The following is a 19,041-nucleotide window of genomic DNA, read 5'->3' as shown; positions in this document are numbered from 1 at the left end:
CCGACGAGATCGGGATTACCTTGGGGTCCGGGGGGATTTTTGGAAACCAAACGCATTACAAAAAGTTAGATACCATAGGGGGAGGGAGCGAAAGCTCGCAAGTGTGTTAGTTCTCGCCACTATAGTTTAAAGCAATGGCACAGATAGCCCTCGCAAACTATCGGGAAATGATAGTACACCAGTTTGATACGAATTATTTGTTCTTATTGTTGTTTTTGTTCTTGTTTGACTTACCTCATGTGTCTCTCCAGTCCCCTCTTCCCAAATCTCCCCCCAATGTGGAGGGTGGTGGGGTCTACACGAGTTGGCACCAAAACACAGAAGACCACCATGACTGAGCTTACATTTAGTACCTACAACGCCAAGGGCCTAAACATCCCCCAGAAGAGGAGCCAGATACTTTACCATCTACACAAGAAAAGAATTCAGGTAGCTATGTTCCAGGAAACCCACTTTAAGGCAGACAATGTTCCATCTTGTGGCTCCAAATTATTCCCCACATGGTTTCATAGCCCACATCCCACGAAGAAGGCGGGAGGGGTGTCTATCGCCCTGCACAGAAACCTTAGATATAACGTAATAGATTCGGCAACAGACCAGGAGGGCAGATACATCTTCCTAAAATTAGAAATGTCCGACATGTTGTATACTCTGGCTAATGGTTATCTTCCCAACCAGGAACAAGTGCCAGCGGCCATCAAGATCCTAAAGAACCTGGCCGATTTCGCCAGCGGATCCAAAATCATGCTGGGCGGGGACTGGAACCTGGTACTGAACCCAGAATTAGACTCTTCATCAGGTAGGACCTCTGCACCCCGATCAGCACTTCAGCGACTTAAAAAAACATTAAACGCCCTACATTTAGTGGATCTATGGAGGATCCTTCACCCGGGGACCAGGGACTACACATTTCACTCAACAGCTCACAATACATACACACGAATAGACATGCTCCTGGTCTCACAGGGACTGCTGGACTGCTCCCCGAGGTGCTCCCTGGGTGACTTTTCTGGTCAGACCATGCCCCAGTCTACGGGGGGCTTTTGGTGCGGCCGACTCGCGCGGGGATCACCTCGTGGAGACTTAACGATAACTTGCTCCGTGACTCCCTTTGTGTCTCAGACATTAAGGAAGCAATCACTGGATTCATAGCGGACCACCAGAGTGACCAAACGTCTGCCCCTGTCCAATGGGAAGCATTAAAATGTGTGGTCCGGGGAATCTTAATTTCACATGGCTCCAGACTTAAAAAAGAAAATTCGACGAAACTACGCACACTTATTTCAAACTTGCAAAATAAAGAAGAGGCCAACAAAAAAATCCCAAAGTGAAGTGCTTAAAGCCGAAATCTCCACCATTCGGCAGCAAATACTTAAAATCCTCGACCAACGTTCACTAGCATACAGAGATAAGCTGCGTAGAGGGACATTCGAATATGCGGACAAATGTGGAAGCTGGTTGGCCAAGGGCCTCCACCCTAGAACTTCCCCCGCTCACCTCACCAAATTAAAGGTTGAGGGCAGAGGGCACGTGCACGCCACAACAGACATTTTGGAAGAATTCAAAAAATATTACTCTAAATTATACAACATCAGAGACCAAACGCAGTCCGATGCCCAGGGACTAGATGGCGAGATTGAGGCCTATTTAACCGCAAACGCCCACAAAAGAATTACAGTTGAGGAGGCAACGGACCTGGACGAAGATTTTGGTGAGGAGGAGCTCACAAAAATCATCAAAGAGCTGAAGGTGGGCAAATGCCCCGGCCCTGATGGCTTTACAGCCAGATTTTACAAAATCTTCAGAGGAGAAATCTCCCCTTTAATTCTTAAATAGAGATGAGCGAACGTACTCGGATAAGCACTACTCGTCCGAGTAATGTGCCTTATCCGAGTACCGCTGTACTCGTCTTGAAAGATTCGGGAGCTGCCGCTGCTGACAGGTGAGTCGCAGCGGGGAGCGGGGCAGAGCGGGCGGGAGAGAAAGATCTCCCCTCCGTTCCTCCCCGCTCTCCCCTGCAGCTCCCCGCTCCGCAGCGCGTCCCGAATCTTTCAGCACGAGTACAGCGGTACTCGGATAAGGCACATTACTTGGACGAGTAGTGCTTATCCGAGTACGTTCGCTCATCTCTATTCTTAAAGCTTTCAATGCGGTAGAACAAGGGTGTCCATTCCCAACACACTCCTTAATGGCCCACATCTCAGTTATTCCAAAACCAGGGAAGGATGCCTCAGTCTGCGGCAGCTATAGACCCATATCCCTTCTTAACATAGATATAAAGTTATTCGCTAAATTAATAGCCACGCGTCTTCAAAATACCATACCGTTGCTGATACATGGGGAACAAGTGGGATTTGTCCCCGGCCGAGAGGCTAGGGACAATATGGTCCGATCCCTCTCATTGATTGCCAGAGCAAGGGACAGGGGAGACCCGCTGTGCCTCCTGGCGGTCGACGCAGAGAAGGCGTTCGACAGGGTCAGCTGGCTCTTTCTCGCGGCCACACTAGATAAAATAGGGGTAGGCCCGAGGACAAAAGACCGAATCATGGCCCTATACCGAAATCCCACAGCCAGGATTCGGGTAAACGGATCCCTGTCAGACGCCTTCCAAATAACAAACGGGACCAGGCAAGGCTGCCCCCTCTCCCCGTTTCTATATGTTCTAACGATGGAAACGCGATCCGTCAAAATGGCTCAGTCAGGGGAATCTTGACTGGGAAAGTTGAGCATAAGATGGCCCTGTTCGCAGACGACCTGCTACTATAACTGTTCAACCCGCGCATAGGACTACCCGTAATCCTTCAAGAGTTCAAACGTTTCGGTAGAGTAAGCAACTACAAAGTAAATGCCCAGAAATTAGAGATCCTGAACGCGACGCTGCCGCAGGCCGAGGCATCACAGTTGGAGGCGCAATTCCCATTCAGATGGAAACGGCCCTCTATAAAATACCTGGGCATTCAGCTCCCAGCAGACATAACGCAGACCTTTAAACTGAACTTTCTTCCGTTCCTGTCGGAACTAGAAAGGGATCTTAACAAATGGAATTCCCTGTTTCTGTCCTGGAGTGGTAGAGTCAACGTAATCAAAATGGACTCTCTCCCAAAATTTCTTTATATATGCCAGACGGTCCCGGTGAGACTTCCAAATTACTATCTAAAACGCCTCCGGACCCTCATTACGACGTTTGTGTGGAGGGTAAAGAAGCCACGCCCACGCTACTCACTCCTAAGGGGGCCTGGGCTTGCCCAATTTCAATCTTTACTATAAAGCCTCCCTCACAAATTGTGTGCTAGACCTACTCAAAGAGAACAGCCACAAACTTTGGGTCACTGCGGAACACTCTCTGGTCCCGGGGACCCTCCGGGGAACAGCGTGGATCCCATCTAGACTCATAAAAGAGATCCGCGACATATCTCCGTTTGTAGGGGAACTATTTAAGATCTGGACAGAATTCGGGCATAAAGAGGGCATGGTCTCAGTCCCTGGCCCACTAACGCCTCTCATAACAAACCCACAATTCGAGACAACGCTAGGGGGAACGTCCATACTAGGGTTACAGACTACACCAATACCATGAATCAGAGACGTCATGTCCAACATGAGTTTGAAACCATTCACTGAAATAATAGGTGATGGAGGGTCTGGTCCCGGATACTGGCTACAATATTTTCAGTTAAGGGGGTTTGTGGGGTCCCTGGCTCCTCGGGTGAACCTAACAAGGGCTCTTACGCCCTTTGAACAAATGGTCACGTCCTCAAAACACACAGAGACACACGATTTCAACAATATACAAATTGATGCTGAATCGGGAGGCAGAGGACCAAAGCCCCACATACATAGAAGCCTGGGAAAAAGAACTGGGTCACAGTCTACCGAAAGAGGACTGGGAGAGAGCCTGGACACTATGCCACAAAATGTCTTCGGCCGGTAAGGCTCAGGACCTAAATTTCAAAATTTTGGCCAGGTGGTATAGAACTCCTGATCACCTACACAAAATTTTCCCACAGACACCACCAACGTGCTGGCGATGCAATGCCGACATTGGGAGCATGTCCCACATATGGTGGAACTGTACGGGAGTGGCTGTCTTGTGGGGGGAAATTATCGATTTATATAACCACATCTACAAATCACAGCTAAGGCTCACTCAGGAGATGGCCCTCCTCTCAGTCCTCCCGGGGTCTATCAAAAATATCAAGCGAAATGTTTTGAGATTCTTTTTGCTAGCAACCAGAAGAGTCATTCCTAGACTCTGGAAAACCACAACCCCCCCTCGAGAGGGATGTGGGTAGAAGAAGTAAATGATCTCATGCGATTCGACGAGATGGGAGCGGAGGAGAGCGACTCCCAGGTAACATTCCATCATACCTGGCAGGCGTGGTCTACCTTCAGAGCTTCTGAAAGATTTAAAGCCTGGGTGGCCACGGGGCACCTATAGAGGGCTCTGGAGCTCCCCCAGGAAGCCCTCGGGAGTGGGACATGGGGCGGCTCAGAGCTGGGCCCTGCCGCCTTAAACAGTGTTCAAATTGACGCCAAAGATTCATTGGTCATAACGCCCCCAACCCTACTCTCTCTCCTACCCCCCCCCCCCCGAACCCCTTGTCTGTCAGTTATGTTTGTGTTGTAGTACAAGTTTAGTTAGATATAGACAGTATACATCTGCCCCCAAAAAAGGAAAAGACGCATAGCAGAATTCTCAAAAGTGAAAAGAATTTATTTGCATAGGTCAATACAACTACTGTACGCATCATTCCAATTTAATATGCAATTGACAAATGTATGGTTGTATAACTGAAACTAGGCGAATAAAATACTTTTGAACGAGAAAAAAAAAAAAAACTATATAAACACGTTATGAGTGAAAAATTCTTTCTTTCTACAATTATCAGGCTTATCTCCTCCCGACCAAACTGGGCACTCACTGTGAAAAACTGCTAAAATCTTTCTTGGTAGATAAGATAACGGACTAACAGCTCACTCAGGAATCGTTAAGCAGGTTACCCATAGAAGTCTATGGAGCAGGGTTGAGGGAGAAGCTGTGTGACGGAGAAGTTGAAAGTCATACAAAGACGCTGCTGCAGGTAATGGTGAGTGTTTTACTATTTTGCAGCTACTGCAATCACAGCTACATTGCTCAGTACTGCTCTATAATGTCCTCTATGTTGCTTTATGAATTGGAAAATCAATACCGCGGCACAGACAATTCACAAATCCCGCCTCCACAACGCAATGGCTGCGATTGCTTCTTCGACCTCTGCTCAGCCAATCAATGCAGCGCTGGATGAACCAATCACACTTATCGCATTGGTTCATTGAGCGCTGCATTGATTAGCTGAATAGCACTCGAGAACCAATCAGAGCCATTGTTTTCAGGAGGCGGGATTTATGAATTGGCTGAGCCGCATCATTTAGGATCCAAGAATGGATGTTGTGTGAGTGGCCGAGGACTGCGCGACCTCTGGAGAGCAGCGGGAGGAACCTGGCCTGAGCCTGCTTGGTAATCTATTCCTTTTTTTAAAATTTAGTTTATAGGACTTATTTTCGGGGAAAGGTTTTATATTTCAAGCCTCCTTGAAAATCCTGAAAAGTCAGGGTAGGGCTTATTTTTCGGTAAACATGGCAATAGCCAAATATAACATTATTCCTCATAGACACACATTGGGCAGAATTGTTTTAAAAGCCAAGCCAAATTTTGGAAATCTGACATGTGTCACTTTAATATAGAATAACTCTGTAAAGGTTTTGCATATCCAAGTGATTCAGACATTGTTTTTTCACCACATTTGTACTTCATTTAGGTGGTAAAAATAGTCCGATACAATTTGTGTATATTTATTAAAAAAGCAAATTTTGGGGGGAAAAAATTTTTATTTTATTTTTTCACATTTTCAACTGCAATACTTCAAATATGTGCAAAAATACTGTACAAATTTTTGATGAGACATACATTCCACCTGTTTAGTTTATTCAGGACGCACAATTGAAAAACATGAGTTTTTTTTAACCTTTTAGGAGATGTACAAATTTAACATTAATTATCAACATTTTGAGGAACACTTTGTTTTCCTGCACCAAGCCAATATTGCAAAGACTCATAATGTGTCAGCATGATAAATACCCCCACAAATGACCCCATTTTAAAAACTACACCCCTTAATGTATTCACTGAGGGGTGTTGGGAGGATTTTGACCCCACAGTTTCTTTTCAGGAATTAATGCAATTTAGAGGGTAAAAAATAAAATGTTATATTTTCGCAAATATATGTCATTTTAAAGACAGTTTTTTTTCTATAGTGCACATAAAAATGAGGATTTGCACCCAAAATGCATACCCCCATTTGTCGTGTGTTCAGAAACTTACCCATTGTGGCCCTAATCTCATGTCCATATGCACAACGGGCAAAAGGAGCAACCAGTGGCTTTGAGCATAGCCATTTTGCTTGAAGGTGTTTTAGGCCCCATTGCCCACTTGTATGGCCCTTGAGTGGCAAAAACGACGGAGGACCCCCACAAATGACCCTATTGTGAAAACTAGACCCCTTAACAAATTCATCTAGAGGCGTTCTGCGTATTTTGACCCCACAGTTTTTGAATGAATCTAAGCAAAGCAGTTGTGTCATTTTAAAAAGTTTTTTTGGTACATCATACATATGAATGAAGACTTTCACCCCAAAATGGATACCCCCGTTTGTCCTGTGTTCAGAGACCTACCCATTGTGGCCCTAATCTCATGTCCGTATGCATAATGAGGCCCATACCAAACAGAGCATCAAACTTCAACTGTCTTAACTTTTACATGATCGTCATTATCTATTGGATAACGGCGATCACGTGACCGGGCATCACTCACTGCGGCCACCGGCCACTGCTCCAGACCCCCCGCTACCTTTAGTAGCCAGGAGATTTTAAATTTCCAGGGCCCTCCACAGCTACTGCGCTTGCGTCCGCCATTTTGGCGCATGTGCTTAATCTGGGAAAATGTCAGAGGATAAAGCTCCTGTCGGGGGGACGTCACCGGAGGCCTTAGGCAAGTAATTTTAGCTCCCCATATGGATCGGATCCGTGGCAGGAGGTGAAACTTTATTTTACTTTTACGTGATCGCAGTTATCCTTTAGATAACTGTGATCATGTGACCAGGGATCGCGTACCACGTCCCGCTATGAGATCTCCAGACTCTCGGCTACGCTTGGTAGCCAGGAGCGGGGAGATTTTAAATGACCCTGGCAATCTGCTGCTTTTGCGCATGCGTCCACCATATGGGTGACGGGTGCGTGCGCAGATGCCGGGGTAAGGTCCGTGGATAAATCCGGGGGCCTTGGGTACGTACATTTTTGTTTAACTTTTACAGGATCGCTGTTATCCATTGCATAACAGTGATCATGTGACCGGGAACCGCATATAGCGGCTCCAGTGACACACCCTGCTTTCGACTACTCATACTAGCCGAAAGCAGAGTTTTTAAATTTCCCGGGCCTCCCTGCCTTCGTAATGACCTCTGGCACGCATGCGCAAAAACCAGGCATCAGGACCGGAACGCCGTGGGACATCGTGGAGGAGAGGGGTGAGCATCCTCAGCTCCCCTTATGGATCCGATCCCTAAGGCGAGCTGAAACTTTAACTGTATTTTACCTTGCATTGACTTTAATGCGATCCCTTGACCAGGTTGGGGGCTTCCCGCGGCCACCCATGACAGCTCCAAGATGTCGGCTACCTCCGGCAACCGACAACATGGAGCTGTCACATCCACAGCCTGCAGGGCTTTCATCCCCAGAGGAAGTTTTTTTTTTTTATAGCCCTCAGGATTAAAGCCCAGCAAAGGAGGAAGTAAAAAGTCTATGAGGTTGTCACTAAGGGGTTGAAGGATTTTGCCCCATCAACATTAATGGCGTGTCGATAGAATTTGCCATGAATACTTTATATGGGGTCAGACCACTGAGACCCTACCAATGCAGAGAATGGGCTTTGTTTCTGGCAGAGGTGGATATTCACTTTCTATTTTGTCTAATGGGAGAAAAATAAATGGCTATAACCTACACCAGACATGTACTGTATGTTGTAACCAATCAATATTCCAGAAATGTCTAAGTACCTGTGGCACAATTTAAAATGAACTGACGACACTATCTGATGCTGCGCCAATTGCAGAAGATTTGGATTTAGTTTTGGATGGAAGAGCGACAAATATAGACGTCTCTCAAATTCTGTCATCCAGCTGCATAGATTGCGGGAAGTGCTATCCGATTCTTTTTCCTCGCATCTACAATGGCAAGAAAAAGCAAGTGCATGCTATTGGACTGCTTGGATTTCTGCAGTAATTACTAATAAAATGTGATCCGATTGTTATCCAAGTCACAATTATAGACAAAACACAATGTAGCAAAACTACCACCACCACACAAAAGTTTGTACCGTTCATTCATGTCTTATTAACCCCTTAATGACACGGCCTATTTTGGCGTTGAGGACCAAGCGATTTTTTGGTATTTTTCCATCTCCATTTTTCAAAAGCCATAACTTTTTTATTTTTCCGTGGACGCGGCCGTATAAGGGCTTGTTTTTTGCGTGGCGATCTGTAGTTTTTATCGGTGCCACTTTTGGGTATATAGACAATATCGTAAAATTTTTTAAATTTTTTTTTAATGATAACAGGGAGAGAAAACGCAACAATTCTGCCATAGATTTTTTTTTTTTTTTTACAGCGTTAATCATGCAGCATAAATGACACACTAAATTTTTTCTGCGGGTCGGTATGGTAACAACGATACCAAAATTGTTATATTTTTTTTAGGTTTTTACACTTTTATGCAATAAAACCCCCTTTTTTTGGAAATCTTTTTTTTTTCTCTATAGCTGCATTCAAAGTCATGTAACTTTTTTATTTTTCTATGTACGGAGCTCTTTAAGGGCTTATTTTTTGCGAGACGAGCTGTAGTTTTTATTGGTACCATTTTGGGAAATGTACGGCTTTTTTGATCACTTTTATTGCATTTTTTGTGAGGCAAAATGCTAAAAATTAGCATTTTGCCTCTGTTTTTTAGCGGTTTTTTTTACGCTTTTTGTCGTACAAAATAAAAAGCGTGTTCAACTTTTTGTACACGTCGTTACGGACGCGCCAATATCCAATATGTGGGGTTTTAGTTTTTTTCCCCTTTTTTTATGCTAATATTAGAAAAAGCATAAAAAAGGGTTTTTTTACATTTTTTTTTTTTTACATTTTTCTTTTTTTTACACTTTTCTTTTCTTTTTTTTATACTATTTGAGTCCCTCTGAGGGAGTTACATCACTGTGCCTATGATCGCTGTCATAAGGCATGGCAAAGCTACTGCTCTGCCATGCCTTATCGCTTGTACAGCGATTATAGGCACAGGCAATACAGGACGCCAGTGTCTGGCGTCCTATTGCCATGGTGACAGGCCGGGCTCTCGCGATAACATCGCGAGTTCCGGCCGGAGACACACAGGGATCGCGATCCCTCTGTGAACTCTTTCCCTGCCGCGATCTACTTAGATCGCGGCAGGGAAGGGGTTAACAGCGGCGGGCGCATCTCCGATGTCCCCCCGCTGTTGGAGCGGGACGCCGGCTGTGACTGACAGCCGGCTCCCGCTGCGGGATAGCGCGGGATCTTATGTGATCCCGTGCTATCTCCAGGACGTACCAGGTACGTCATGTTGCGGGAAGTACCAGGCTGCCATGACGTACCAGGTACGTCCAGGAGCGGGAAGGGGTTAAAGGCGGTTTCCAGGGATATACTATTGAAGACCTATTATCAGGATAGGTCATCCATAGTTGATTGGCCAGGGTTCGTTGCTCAGGCATATGTTGAACTGGCGTATGCCATCAGCGCCGCAAATACACAGAGGTCGGAGTGGAAGCCTCCGCACCAACCTGCTTATAGTGTCCGACGCTTGTATCTGCAAGCATGGCTCCCATTGATTACAAGCACCGGCCACTACACAGAGATCGGCGCGGAGGCTTCCGCTCTGACCTCTGTATTTGCGGCTCTAACAGCATGTGCCCGCTAAGCTGATTGGTCGGGGTTCCAAACAATGGACCCCAGCCGATCAACTATTGAGGATAGGTCATCAATAGTATTTCCCTGGAAAACACCTTTAAGTATACGCAGTGCAGGGGGGAAAAAAATAAGTCAACCTTAATGTTAGTAACTTTTTCAAGAGCTGCTGTGATTGGTAAAAGGGGTTTTAATTAAAGGAGAGAAGATTATAAGTGTTTCATATGTGCTTTGTCCATTAAATAAAGGCACACAAAACCTGGTTATGGAAAAATCTGTTCTTCTCAAGAAAGACCAGTTTGTGTCAACCACAGCTCAATGCAAAACATTTTCAGAAGACATCTTTGAGATGCATGAAGCAGGAAAATGTTACAAAGGCATTGCTGAAAACCTTGGTATACATTGATCCACGGTTAGATAATCTACAAATGGAGAAAAAAAACTCATAACTGTCCCTTCTCTCCCTAGACAGTGGATATCTTGTTAAGTATAATGGCAATTCTTGAAGAGGTGAGACAGAACCAAGCAGAAGACCTACAGAAGACTCTACAACATGCAGCACCTCTGTTGATAAATTCACTAGAAAAACAACAATCAAATGGAGTTCATGGAAAAACAACACAAATTAAGCTGCTGCGCAAAATTTTTTTTAAAAAATTGCAGCCCACCTCAGGCTGGCTGTGATAACACATTTATATATAAAGCCACGCTTGGAGCAAAGCATTCAATGCTGTTAAATGGACTCTGGGTTAAAAACGTAATCCAATAAGGTTGGACAAGGAAAGACTAGAAGCAATGGGATGAAACTGAAAGGGAGGAGACACAAATGAGATATTAGAGAGTGGGGGTGATGAAGGAGTGGAACAGGTTCTCCTTCAATGGAAGTCTTCAAACAGAAGCTGGACAAACATCTATCTATCTAGGATGATTTAGTAAATCCTGCACTGAGCAGGGGGTTGGACCTGATGACCCTGGAGGTCCATTCCAATTCTACCATTCTAGGTTTCTAACTTGGAAATTCCACAACATTTCTGGGAAAATGTTCTGTGGACAGATGAGACAAAGCCTCCTTAGCGTAAATGCACAACACTGGGGGAGAAAAAATATCGGCACCAAAACCTCATCTCAACTTCCCCACCAAGCATAGTGGAGGGAGCTTCATGGTTTGGGGTTGCTTTGTGGACTCAAGACACAATGTGACCATTGAGCAAACAATGAAAGTGTCAAAACATTTTACAGGAGTATGTAAAAGCAGCCATCCATGAACGCAAGCGGAAGAGAAGTTGGGTGATGCAAGCACACAAATAAATCAATTTAAATGGTTGAATAAGTAAGATTTGTACTTTGGAATGACCAGGTCCTGACCTTAACCTTATGGTGATGCTTTTGCATGATTTGAAGACCTATATTGATGAATTATTTTTTTCTGAAATGTTACAATCTACGTGAACAAAAAAAAACCCCAAAACTAAAACCCTGTAGTTGTGACTCTGACCACTAAGCCTAACAGTCTGACACTTCCTGTTCTGTAGGGAGGCGACATATTTTAAATATTATATATGAATAAAACGCAGGATGCACCATACACATTAGAAGATGATCCCAGCTCACCTCCTCCTCCCTGCACAATTACCCCTGCACATGTCACAAATAAGTGTAGAATAGTCTTGCATAGAAGCCAATAGCTCCCCTCCTGACCTTTGTGAATAGCCCAAGAGTTTTGCTGTAAAGCATCTCTGCAGCAAAGACAAGATGGCTGCTCCCATAATTATATAGGGATAACAACATTTTTTTTAAATCTACAATCAGAGAATAAAAACAGATTAGAAAGTGAAAGTTTTTTATAATTTCTAATTGTATTCTAAAACATAATAAAAAGATTCTTGAGCAGCAAGAATAACACATAAACACCACAAGTAGTAACAGGAATTGTCTGCGCTAGGACAAACCAGTAAAAGGACATTTATGGCATGTAACACAGATTAGCACGGAAAGTATATATGTGCCAACATCTACGAGTGCTGAAATGAACTCCTGGAGTCAGAGGCATAAAATATATAGGGAGCATTAATTCACCAATTAAACTATTTAAGCAAGCCAAGAGAAAGGGAAAAGCTGAAATATAAAAGGAAGGAGAGGGGAAGAGTGAAACAAGTAACACATATTTCTAACTTATCTGTTTAGAATTAGTAAAAAAAAAAAAAGAAACACCCTCAGGATATAACATAGTATGTAAGGCCGAATGAAAACAATGTCCATCTAGTCCAGCCTGTTTATCCTCCTATGTTCCAGAGGAAGGCAAAAAAAAAAACCAAGAGGCAGAAGCCAATTAGCCTATTTGGGGGAAAATTCCTTCCCGACTCCCTAATGGTAATCAGACTAATCCCTGGATCAACCCCTAATAGTTCCTATCTGCCTGTATACCCAGATTAATAATTAACCTAAGATTTATATCCTGTAATAGTCTCCTTTTAAACTCCTCTATGGATTTTGCCATCACCACGTCCTCAGGCAGAGAGTTCCACAGTCTCACTGCTCTTACAGTAAAGAACCCTTTTCTGTGTTGGTGATAAAACCTGCTTTCTTCTAGACGTGGCGTATACTCTCTCATTACAGTCGCAGTCCTGGGTATAAACATATCATGGGAGAGATCTTTGTATTGTCCCCTAATGTATTTATACATAGTTATTTGGTCACCCCTTAGCCATCTTTTTTCCAGGGTAAATAATCCCAATTTGGATAGCCTCTCTGGGTATTCCAGTCCCCTCATTCCATGTATTAGTTTAGTTGCCCTTCTTTGAACCCCCTCAAGCACTGTAACATCTTTCCTGAGGAACGGTGACCAGAACTGTGCGCAGTATTCCATGTGAGGCCTGACAAGTGGCTTATATAGTGGGAGGAGAATGTTCTCGTCCCTCGCCCCTATACCTCTTTTAACCCCTTCATGACATGGCCTATTTTGGCGTTGAGGACCAAGCGATTTTTTGGTATTTTTCCATCTCCATTTTTCAAAAGCCATAACTTTTTTATTTTTCCGTGGACGCGGCCGTATAAGGGCTTGTTTTTTGCGTGGCGAACTGTAGTTTTTATCGATGCCAATTTTGGGTACATAGACTATATTGTAAAATTTATTATTTTTTTTAATGATAGAGAGAGAAAACGCATCAATTCTGCCATAGATTTTTTTATTTTTTTTTTACACCGTTAATCATGCAGCATAAATGAGACTTTCCATTTTTTCTGCAGACCGGTACGGTTACAACGATACCAAAATTCTAACATTTTTTTTAGGTTTTCCCACTTTTCTGCAATAAAAACCCTTTTTTTTGGAAATCTTTTTTCTATTCTAAATTGCTGCATTCAAAGTCACGTAACTTTTATTTTTTGATGTACGGCGCTCTATGAGGGCTTATTTTTTGCGAGACGAGCTGTAGATTTTATTGGTACCATTTTGGCGTACATACGACTTTTTTGATCACTTTTATTGCGTTTTTAGTGAGGCAAAATGCTAAAAATGAGCATTTTGCCTCAGTTTTTTAGCTTTTTTTTAGCGTTTTTTTCGGTGCACAGTCAAAAGCATGTGCAACTTATTGTACGCATCGTTACGGACGCGACAATACCAAATATGTGGGGTTTTATTTTTTTTTTACCTTTTTTTATGCTAATCTGAGAAAAAGCATAAAAAATGGTTTTTTTACTCTTTTTTTTTACATTTTTTTTAATTCATTTTTTAAATCTTTCTTTTTTTTACACTGTTTGTGTCCCTCTGAGGGACTTTAATCACTGCCCTGATGATCGCTGTCATAAGGCATGGCAGAGCTACTGCTCTCCCATGCCTTATCGCTCATACAGCGATCTCAGGCATAGGCAATACAGGACGCCAGTGTCTGGCGTCCTGTTGCCGTGGTGACAGGCCGGGCTCTCGCGATGACATCGCGAGTTCCGGCCGGAGACACAGAGGGAGCCGCGCTCCCGCTGTGAACTCTTTCCCTGCCGCGATCTACTTAGATCGCGGCAGGGAAGGGGTTAACAGTGGCGGGCGTATCTCCGATGTCCCCCCGCTGCTGCAGCGAGACGCCGGCTGTGACTTACAGCCGGCTCCCGCTGCGGGATAGCGCTGGATCACATATGATCCAGCGCTATCTCCAGGACGTAAGTTTACGCCCTGTTGCGGGAAGTACCCCGCTCCCAGGACGTAAACTTACGCCCTGCAGCGGGAATGGGTTAATGCACCAGAAGACTTTATTAGCCTTTGCAGCAGCTGACTGGCATGGGTTACTCCAGTTTAGTCTACAATCCACTAATACCCCCAGATCCTTTTCCATATCACTTTTCCCTAGCAGTACCCCACTTAGTGTATATTGGTGACATCCGTTTCTCCTGCCCATGTGCATAACCTTACATTTATCCACATTGAACTTCATTTGCCATTTTTCTGCCCAAGCCCCCAGTTTATCTAGGTCCGTTTGTAGCCGTACATTGTCCTCCATTGCATTGATTATATTGTATAATTTTGTGTCATCTGCAAATATTGATATTTTACCGTGCAGCCCCCCCCCCCCCTATCAGGTCATTGATAAATATATTGAACAGTATGGGGCCTAATACTGAACCCTGTGGCACGCCGCTAGCGACCGTGGCCCAATCAGAGTACGAACCATTTATTACCACCCTCTGCTTTCTATCTCTGTGCCAATTATTTACCTAGATAAACACGTTTTCACCCAATCCGAGCTGTCTCATTTTATATATCAGCCTATTATGAGGCACGGTGTCAAATGCTTTAGAGAAGTCCAGATATACGAGATCAATAGACTCTCCGAGGTCCAGCCTAGAACTTACTTCATATGACAAAAAAAAAATAAATCAAACAGTCTTTATTTCTCCATCTAAATAGCCATCTGAGGGCCTATTTTGTATGATAAGGTGTATTTTTCAATGTCACCCATTAATGTACCATATAATGTGCTAAAAACTTTTAAAACTTTCTAAGTAGAATGAAATGGGGGGAAAAACCCCAATCAACTTCATTATTTTTTTGGCCGGGTCTTGTTTTTACGGCATACACCTTATGGCAAAAACTACGTTCGTTTTATTCTGTGCGTCAGTACAATTACAGCGCTACCAAATTTATATAGTTTTTTTAATGTTGTTATGCCACTTTTAGAAAACAAAATCTTTTTTTTTTTTTAAAACTGCTTCCTGTTCCCATCCTCTGACCACTGTAGCTTTTTCTTTAGTTTAGTTTTGGATGTGGTTCTGTGAAGACTTGCTTTTTGTAGGACAACCTGTAGTTTTTATTTACACCAATTTGGTGGTATATAGAACTTTTTGTTTGTTTTTAATAACATTTTTTTTGGAAAGATGTAAACCTCAGGAAGAATTCAGTAAGACTTGAAACGCATATTGGAAGCTCAGTAATCAATAAAAGGTTATTTAACTAAAAAGCTGTTTTTGGAGACTTCTTTCTGGACCTGCGCCGGAGTTGTAGAACCTTTTTTTGGCAACAAAGTGAGCAAAAACGGTCAATTTTGATATTGCATAATTTTTTTCTGATGGTATTTATCATGTGGAATAAATAATACTTTATTTTAATAGATCGCACCTTTATGGATGCGTCAATACTACATATGCTTTTTGTGTTTTTATTTTTAAGTTAAAAATTAGGAAAGTTTTTTTTTTATATTGTTTGTAATAAGCAAAAAAGAATTACTAAACCTATTTTCACTTTTTTTTTTTAATTCCCAAAGGAGGTTTTGAAATTGCGATCACCTGACCGCTTATACAATACTTGCAAAACCTCAGTATTGTAGTATATTGTAGTTCAGCAGGCATTCTATAAGCGCTGCCACAGCCACATCTTAATAGGCAGAAACATATGGCAGCCCTGGGGGCCTTCACAAGGCTCCAGGCTGCCATGGAACCCGAAGGCACCCCAGAAATCTAATTGTGTGCGTGTGGGGTGGGGGGGGGGGTGATGGGGCATTAGCGAGGCAGAGGAAGCTCACTCGCATTGTTAAAGGATTTAAATGCAGCTGTCAGATTTGACAGCTGCGTTTAAATGATTAACAGTCTGGATTGGTGTTCTCTCTTATTACAGCTGTTGTGGGTAAACGTCCAATACCGCCTGCACCCATCGTGTATGGAGCAGACTTGGCTCCCAGGCCCGCTCCATACAAATCTCGCAGACAAAAGGCATACATTATGTCCTTCAGCATTAAGAGGCTAAATTCAAGAATTGACTTTTTCTTTCTGTACTGTTGATGTTGGTCAAAGTGCTCCGTAAGAGACATGAAGGCTTCAACTATATGTTTTATCTGTCAGATTTTGTCTATAATTGTGACTGAAGGTGCATTTACACAGATGATTGCTCAAAATTTGTCACAAACGGAGTTTTGAGCGATCATTTTGCATAGGCACTAATGGGCTAATCAGTAATAAGTGAAGCTAGTAGCTTCATTTGCATGTATTTAGAGAACAGAGGGTGGTCTGTTCTCTAAATACATAGCTATTGTTCTCCAGCTGAACAGCAACTGTTAAAGAATGTTAAGTCAGGGCTGCCTGCGGAAAACTCAGCATGCGGTCCCTCTTATCAGGGACGATGGATTTCATGCTGACATGAAGTCAGCGATGGACGATGCAGCGAGGACCAGCAGGTGTGTTGGAAGAGTCTGAAAAAATTTGAAGCCCAACCCAATAATGTCTGTAGGGTCAAGGTCCGTATAATCTTCTAAAGAAAGGGATTGCAAGTCTACAGATAATACTGGCCACATTTACACACTAGGATTGTGTAAAAAGATGGCTTTTGAGCGATCGTTGTGTGTAAAAGGGCCTTTAGCTAATAAGACGACCACATATTATCAGTGCAAGCAACTCCAAAGATTCACTTTTTCTTGCAAGTTTAGCTTACCTTCACCGAGGACCTGCAGGTGTGTTGGAAGAGTCTGAAAAAATTTGAAGCCCAACCCAATAATGTCTGTAGGGTCAAGGTCCGTATAATCTTCTAAAGAAAGGGATTGCAGGTCTACAGATAATACTGGCCATTGTCATTTTATCTTTGATCAGATGAGCATTCCATGGGCATATTGACCATTTAAACATGGAGGGGCCTTGGATGAGGTGTGCATACAAACAGCTCTAGGTACACATACCATATCTTTGACAAAGGTCTATATAACTGCTGTCTCTCAAAAGCATAATTAGTTTTCAGTGAAGTAATCCTCTCATGATCTTGGCGATATTAGCCATAACACAGTCCAAGGGTAAAAGTATTATACCAGGCCTATTCACAGGGCATCAACGATCACGTGCTGCGCTGGGTCTTGTATTGGCTGTAGTGGTCATGTGGGTTAACAACTACATACCTGCTGAGGACGAACTGCAAACAAACCACAAAAGGAGCAAAACGGTATCAGGGGAAGTAACGCATTAGTAGAGAGGGGTTTTTTTTATATCTATTTCATCCCCCTACTGCCTCGAATTTTATAGCATGTTGGAAAACCCCTTTAAAGAGGACCTATCATCAGTATGGCGGCTATAAAACCACCTACACTGACAAAACAAGAACTACACTCTGAAAGAGTTATTTTTGTTTGAAACCTTGATCAAATCATACCTGTAAAAATAGGGTTTAAAGAGGTTCTCAAAATGAAAAAAAAAATTTTTTACTCATCTTGCCTGGCCAGGACCGATCACCAGGCATGTCCCCTCCATCCGGCTTCTTCATCTGTGGCTTGTAGAAGCAGAGCAGGAGCGGTCTAAATGACTACTTCCTGCTCTGTTCCGTCCGTCAGCCACTTCCGAGGTGAACGGACAGGCTGCCCACAGAAAGCACGTCACAAGCAGTGCTTGCTGTGGGCGGCCCGTCCGTCCTGGCTGAAGTCGGAATTCTACGCATGTGCAGTGGAGACGCGGCCCATCCTGACTCCTGCCAGAGGGCACCTCTCCACTGCGCATGCGCGCAATCCCGCTCGTCGGAGGAAGAAGACTGCCTGCCGGGAGATGACCCCCCTGATGACAACAACAACAGAGCACAAGGTAAGTATTAAGTAAGTATTATGTTTTTATGCTTTAACAGTCATTAATCGTGGGTCCCCTGTGTCCATTAGGCAGAGCAGGGAATAATGGCTGTTAAAGCATAAAAACATTATTCGTGTCAGAACCCCTTTAAGGATTTCCTGCGCCTCATACTAATTCCCGGCCATCGATCTAGTGGGTGAGCAGTCTTTGGTGGGTTGGCCGAACAGTTTCTGCAGGCTGAGTATGTGCTCAATGCAATCCCTCTCTGGCAGTGTGCTGTGGATAACATAGGAAATGCACCAGGAGATCTCGGACCGACATATACACAGTTTATCTAGCCCTTGTAAGAGCAGATTCACTACACTTAACTACGCATGCACTGGTTCAAGATTTCCCACCGCATGCACAAGATTTCCTATATCGTCCACAGTACACGGGCAGAGAGGGGCGGTGTTAGGGGATATACTTCAGCCTGCGTCTGGCCAGCCCACCAGACCAATCACCAGAAATTAGCATGAAAAACGCAGGAAATGATTAAAATCCTGATCAAATCATAACTGTAAAAAATAAGGTTTAAACAAAAGAGCTTTGAAACTAGTGCCCTTCATTGTTTTATTGCCAGTTTTATAGCGACAAAACTGATAACAGGTTCCTTTAATGGGGCAAATTTAGTGATTCCAATAGTCAGACAGTAAAAAAATATGCCAAAAATTATCACAGTGGCTAATGCCGGATGATAAATTTAGTGCCCCCTTAGACAATTTATTTGTAACTTTATATCTCTTATTGGTTAGCTTGTTGTTGTTGTTAGCCGTTTAGTTGTTCACGACCCTCGGCAACCCTAAAGGCGAGCTCCCTCCGTGTTTTTCAGTTTTGTACTGCTTCTTTCGGTTGTGTGATAGCTTAGCTTGTGCCAAATGATTCTTTTTGGTGCATTTCCTTAAAGGGGTATTCTGGAGACTGGAAGTTTTCATCCATCCGCATGACTAAAATATCTGCTTTTATAGATTCC

The 19,041-nt window shown here is 43.5% G+C and overlaps 1 protein-coding gene across 3 annotated transcripts in view; it reads right to left on the bottom strand.

Moving 5' to 3' along the window:
- TLK1 (tousled like kinase 1) overlaps positions 1 to 19,041 on the bottom strand; it is a 253,962-nt gene that overhangs the window by 70,815 nt on the left and 164,106 nt on the right. The window contains exon 2 of one of the 3 annotated variants that reach the window (XM_066575877.1): positions 8,091 to 8,258. The exons of the other annotated variants lie outside the window; for them this stretch is intronic. The gene's annotated coding sequence lies outside the window, so the exon portion shown is untranslated. The remainder of the gene's footprint in view (positions 1 to 8,090; positions 8,259 to 19,041) is intronic. 3 annotated transcript variants of the gene reach the window in all.

The sequence above is a fragment of the Eleutherodactylus coqui genome, chromosome 8 (assembly GCF_035609145.1).
Source record: "Eleutherodactylus coqui strain aEleCoq1 chromosome 8, aEleCoq1.hap1, whole genome shotgun sequence".
NCBI lineage: Eukaryota > Metazoa > Chordata > Amphibia > Anura > Eleutherodactylidae > Eleutherodactylus > Eleutherodactylus coqui.
This window is presented reverse-complemented; position numbering and strand designations above follow the sequence as displayed.